The sequence below is a fragment of the Magnolia sinica genome, chromosome 1 (assembly GCF_029962835.1).
Source record: "Magnolia sinica isolate HGM2019 chromosome 1, MsV1, whole genome shotgun sequence".
Lineage (NCBI taxonomy): Eukaryota > Viridiplantae > Streptophyta > Magnoliopsida > Magnoliales > Magnoliaceae > Magnolia > Magnolia sinica.
Window position 1 is genome coordinate 83,018,916 of NC_080573.1, and position 6,111 is coordinate 83,025,026.

Sequence of the window (6,111 nt, forward strand, 5' to 3'; positions counted from 1 at the left end):
AGTTTTTGGCACCGTTGCCGGGGACTGACAGTTGCGATTTTCTGAAATTAATTAGGTTTAGAATTAATTTAAGATTAGAATTTAACTAACTTTAGTTGTAGATTTTTTTTTTCTAGAACTAACTTGTTTTTCTGTTTTGTGGGATCCTGACATAAGTTTCTAAATTGGTAATTCCTTCCTAATCTCTCTACATTTTCTACCTTTTAGAAATAGGGTTTAAATTTTGAAAATTTTAATTCTAGTATTTTTTCTATTTTTAGGAAGCAGTTTATTTTTAGAAACTAGGTTAGTTATTTCCCTTTCTAGAAAAATCCTCTAATTTTAGAAACTTTCCTCTTTTGTTTTTCACTTTCTAATTTTAACTCTTTTAGAATCTAATTTTGTTTTCCTAATTTATTTTTAGAATTTTTGTTTAAAAACTAACCTTCCTATTTTGTAGGCCTTTAAGATAGAAATTTCTAATTCAGTAAGCTCCTTCCCTACTTTCTATTTTTCAGTTCTCTTTTAGAAATTTACTTTCTAGTTTAGGACTTTCTTAATTTATTTTAGAAGTTTCCACTTTCTTTTAGAAATCAGTTTACTGTTATCTTTCTTTTAAAAGATTGTTTTTCTCCTTTTTAGAATCTAACTTATTTTTGTTTTATTTTGCAGGTCCTTAACTTAGGAGCTTCAATTTGGTAATTCCTTTCCAACTCTCCCTCTCTTTCTTTCTAGATTTTCTTTTCGTTCGAATTTGATTGAGGGCTGTGAGTGTTTCATGCCCAAGTGGGCCCGTGACAACACTCGACGTCTCTTGACTGAAGGAGGATTGGTTGAGGGGTTGACTATCCATCGCAGGACTAGACACCGCTCAAAATCCCCTGAGTTAACTGAAGTTATGGCTGAAGACCAACCTCCTCTACTTCCACCCAGGGTGGAGGATACCCAAGATGAAAATGAGGTGCAACAGGCACCCCCGCCTAGTACTTTACGAGATTATCTACAACCGGCGGGAGTGAGTATGCCCTCATGCATGATTTTCCCTGAAAACACAGGACAAATGGACATCAAGCCAGGAGTTATCCAACTCCTTCCCAAATTCCATGGACTTGAATTAGAGAGTCCATATTTACATTTGAAAGAGTTCGATGAGATTATAGCTATATTATGTTTTCCTAATGTATCTGAGGATACAATTAGGCTGAAACTCTTTCCTTTTTCCTTAAAAGAGAAAGCTAAGACGTGGTTACATTCACTGCGTCCTAGATCCATTGGCACATGGAACGACATGCAGAGGGAATTCATAAAAAAATTCTTCCCACATCATAAAACGATTACCCTCAGAAAAGCAATCATTAACTTTACCCAAAAGGAAGATGAAACATTCTTCCAATGTTGGGAAAGGTTCAAAGATTTGGTCAGTTCATGCCCACAACACGGATTTGAAATGTGGCGCATTACAAATTTTTTCTACGATGGACTGACATCTTCCATGCGCCAAATGGTCGAGACAATGTGTAATGGAGAGTTCATTAATAAAGATGTCAACGAGGTATGGGACTACCTCGACAGTTTGGCTGAAAAAACACAATCTTGGGACTATTACCCAAAGTCGAACACCACGTCTAGGCCGACTCAATTAAAGGAGAAAGGTGGATTGTATCTCTTGAAAGAAGAGGATGATCTCAAGTGTAAAGTGACTATGCTCATAAGGAAAGTTGAGGCCATGGAAGGAAAGAAGGATAAGGTCAATGAAATTGTTTGCGGCATCTGTGATTGCAACATTCACACAACTGAAAAATGTCCTACAATACCCGCCTTTCGAGGAGTGTTGAATGAACAAGCCAATGCCGTAAACAACTATCAAAGACCTTTTACTGGACCTAACTCCAATACATACAATCCTGGCTGGAAAAATCATCCAAACTTTAGTTGGAGGAATGGACAAACGGCGACTCCTCCAGGTTTCTTCAATCAAAATCCAAATCAAGTGAAACCTCAAGAGGAACCCGTGCAAAATCCCAAACAAGAGCCGGCTCAAGCAATGTGGGGAATTACAGATTTTATGCAAAAGATAGATTCTTGTATGACGGTTGTAGAAAAGGGGATGCTTCCTGCACAACCTCTCCCCAATCCTAAACCGCAGTACGAGATTAATGATCCCAGCTTTTCAAATCAGATAGGGCACGCTAAATCCATCACCACTCTTAGGAGTGGAAAGATCATTGATAAAACTCTTCCGGTTAAGCCCGAAAAGCCTCAAGAACCAGAAGAGGACAACAATGATGGATCCAGTGAGGCCCCACAAAAATTAGAACCGGAACTTCTAGAGAAGCCAGTTGCTCCATTCCCCCAACGGTTGGTTTCACTAAAACCTCTTTCTAACTCTCAGGATATCCTAGAGGTGTTGAAATAAGTGAAAGTCAACATTCCTCTACTTGATGTCGTGAAACAGATTCCTTCATATGCCAAATTTCTGAAAGACTTATGCACGACCAAAAGACGGAAAATTATTCAAAAGAAAATCTTCTTGACTGAGAAAGTGAGTGCCATCCTGAAGCAAGACGTGCCGCAGAAATTCAAGGATCCCGGTAGCCTAACCATATCATGTGTAATCGGGAACCATCGAATTGATCACGCACTTCTTGACTTAGGAGCAAGCGTCAATCTGATTCCCTACTCGGTATACAAACAGTTAGGTTTGGGTGAATTAAAACCCACCCTAACCACACTACAACTTGCTGATCGCTCTGTTCGTGTACCAAGAGGGATAATTGAGGATGTGTTAGTCCAGGTCGATAGATTTTACTACCCTGTAGATTTTATCATCCTGGACACCGAACCCATCAATAACATGAGCACTCAGATTCTCGTCATTCTTGGTCGCCCATTCCTTGCTACTTCAAATACAATTATCAATTGCAGGAATGGTGTTATGAGTATGTCTTTTGAGAATATAACATTGGAGTCAAACATCTTTTTCAATAACGACAGAAACTTAGAGGATGATGACGATTTCCACGACATTAACATGATTGACTCTTTTGTGGAAGATACGACACCTCTGACCTTATCCTCCGACCATCTAGAGACATGCCTGGCCCACTCCCATGATTTTGATGATGACATGCTTAGGGAGACATGCGCCTTGCTTGATACTGCACCGGTACTTGAAGTTAACCGGTGGAGGCCACAATTTGAAGAATTACCACAAACTGATGTAGTGCCTCTACCGTCTAACCTCAAGCCGCCGAAGCTTGACCTAAAACCTTTGCCCTCTGATTTGAAATATGCCTATTTAGGTCAAGATGAGACATACCCGGTGGTGATCTCTACCCACTTGGAGAAAGAACAGGAGAGTATGCTCATATCTACTCTCATTAAGCATAAAGGAGCCCTGGGATGGACGATAGTAGACCTTAAGGGAATCGATCCCTCGATTTGTACTCACCGCATATATCTTGAGGATAATGCAAAGACCGCTCGGCAACCACAACGTAGACTAAATCCAAACATGAAGGAAGTGGTTAAGGCCGAGGTTCTTAAACTATTGGACGTGGGTATCATATACCCTATATCTGATAGTCAATGGGTGAGTCCAACTCAAGTGGTCCCTAAGAAGTCCGGAATCACCATCGTAGCTAATGCCAACAATGAACTCGTGCCAACTAGAGTCACTACTGGTTGGAGAATGTGCATTGACTACAGGAAGTTGAATACCGTCACGAGGAAAGACCACTTTCCTTTACCATTCATTGATCAAATCTTGGAAAGGTTAGCTGGTCATTCCTATTACAGTTTCCTTGACGGGTATTCGGGCTACAACCAGATAGAGATAGCCCCTGAAGACCAGGAAAAGACCACATTTACATGTCCCTACGGCACCTTTGCCTATCGAAGGATGTCATTCGGACTATGTAATGCCCCTGCCACCTTTCAACGATGTATGCTTAGTATCTTTTCTGATATGGTAGGGCAATATCTAGAGGTCTTCATGGATGATTTCTCTGTTTACGGTCCATCTTTCAGCAAGTGCTTGGAAAGTCTTAAATGTGTGCTGAAAAGATGTGAAGAAAAGAACTTGGTACTTAATTGGGAGAAGTGTCATTTCATGGTTCAGAAGGGAATTGTCCTTGGGCATATCATCTCGTCCAAGGGAATCGAGGTAGATAAGGCAAAAATCGATCTTATCTCTAACCTACCTCCACCCAAGAACATTAGAGACGTGCGATCCTTCTTAGGACACGCAGGATTTTACAGGCGATTCATAAAGGACTTTAGTCTCCTCTCTCGTCCTTTATGTAATCTTCTTCAAAAGGATGCTCCATATGAGTGGACTGAGCAATGCCAGGAAGCTTTCACCAAGCTTAAGGGCACGTTAACCACTGCACCTATCATGCAGCCACCCGACTGGAGCCTTCCTTTTGAGCTTATGTGCGACGCTTCTGATTATGCTCTTGGGGCGGTCCTAGGCCAGAGAAAAGATAAGAGGCCCTACGTCATTCATTACGCGAGTAGGACTCTAAATCCTGCCCAAGTGAACTACTCGACTACGGAAAAGGAACTCTTAGCCGTAGTGTTCGCCTTGGATAAATTTAGGTCCTACCTGATCGGATCCAAGATCATTATCTATACAAATCATGCGGCACTGAAGTATCTTCTTTCTAAGAATGATTCTAAGCCCCGCCTTATACGATGGATCCTTCTAATCCAAGAATTCGATTTGGAAATTAAAGATAAAAATGGAGTAAAAAACATTATGGCCGATCACCTTTCTTGCCTTAATACATCTGATTCCCTTAAGACGCCCCATATCAACGACATGTTCCCTGATGAACAACTGTTCATAGTCTCCCATTCACCTTGGTTCGCTGATATTGCTAATTATCTTACTACAGGTGTCATACCGACACAGTGGACTGCGCAAGATAAGAAGAAATTTTTCACCGAGGTGCGTAATTTTTTCTGGGATGATCCTTATTTATTTAAATATTGCCCAGACCAAATCCTAAGGAGATGTGTACCAGACGATGAGCATCAGAGTGTCATCTCCTTCTGTCACTCACAGGCCTGTGGTGGTCACTTTTCTGCTAAAAAGACCACGGCCAAGATTCTGTAGTGTGGCTTTTACTGGCCCACTATGTTTAGGGACACTCATGAGTTTTGCAAAGCTTGTGAGCATTTTCAGAAATTGGGAGCATTGTCCCGTCGAAATATGATGCCTTTGAATCCCATCCTTATCATTGAAGCATTTGATTGCTGGGGCATCGATTTCATGGGACCATTCCCCCAATCATTTGGAAATCTGTATATTTTGCTCGCCGTGGACTATGTCACTAAATGGGTTGAAGCGATTCGGTGTCGAACTAATGACCATCGCACGGTCATTAAATTCCTAAAAGAAAACATCCTTTCTCGATTCGGAATGCCTCGAGCCATCATTAGTGATGGGGGCTCACACTTTTGTAATAAACCATTTGAGAGCTTAATGAAGAAATACGGTATCTCTCATAAGGTGAGCACCCCGTATCACCCATAGACAAGTGGGCAAGCTGAGATTTCTAATAGAAAAATTAAACACATTTTGGAGAAAACTGTTAACCCCGATTGTAAGGATTGGTCAATTCGATTGACCGATGCCTTATGGGCATACCGTACTGCCTTTAAAACCCCTATTGGAATGTCTCCCTTTAGACTTGTCTATGGGAAAGCTTGTCACTTGCCTGTGGAGCTGGAACATAAAGCGTACTGGGCGATCAAAAATCTTAATTTCAATTTGGACAACGCTGGCTCGCTACGCAAACTTCAATTGAATGAACTGGAGGAAATCCGGAATGATGCGTATGATAATTTGAGAATTTATAAGGACAAGATGAAAGCATTTCATGACCAACACATTTTGCAAAAATCATTCACGCCTGGTCAGAAGGTCCTTTTGTACAATTCTCGATTACATCTCTTTCCGGGTAAGCTTCGATCTCGTTGGACCGACCCTTACATTGTTGTCACTGTTTTTCCGTATGGGGCCATTGAGATAAGAGATCCCGACAATGGCAAGGAGTTTAAAGTCAATGGACATCGATTGAAACCATTTGTCGAGAAATTTGATTCAGAGGACATGTCCATGCCTCT

The 6,111-nt window shown here is 41.0% G+C and overlaps 1 non-coding gene across 1 annotated transcript; it reads right to left on the bottom strand.

Annotated features, from left to right (window-relative positions):
- Positions 1-1,315: 1,315 nt before the first annotated feature.
- On the bottom strand, positions 1,316-1,422 carry LOC131223504 (small nucleolar RNA R71). The gene has a single exon (XR_009160507.1). It is a non-coding gene; the product is annotated as a small nucleolar RNA R71 (small nucleolar RNA).
- Positions 1,423-6,111: the final 4,689 nt, after the last annotated feature.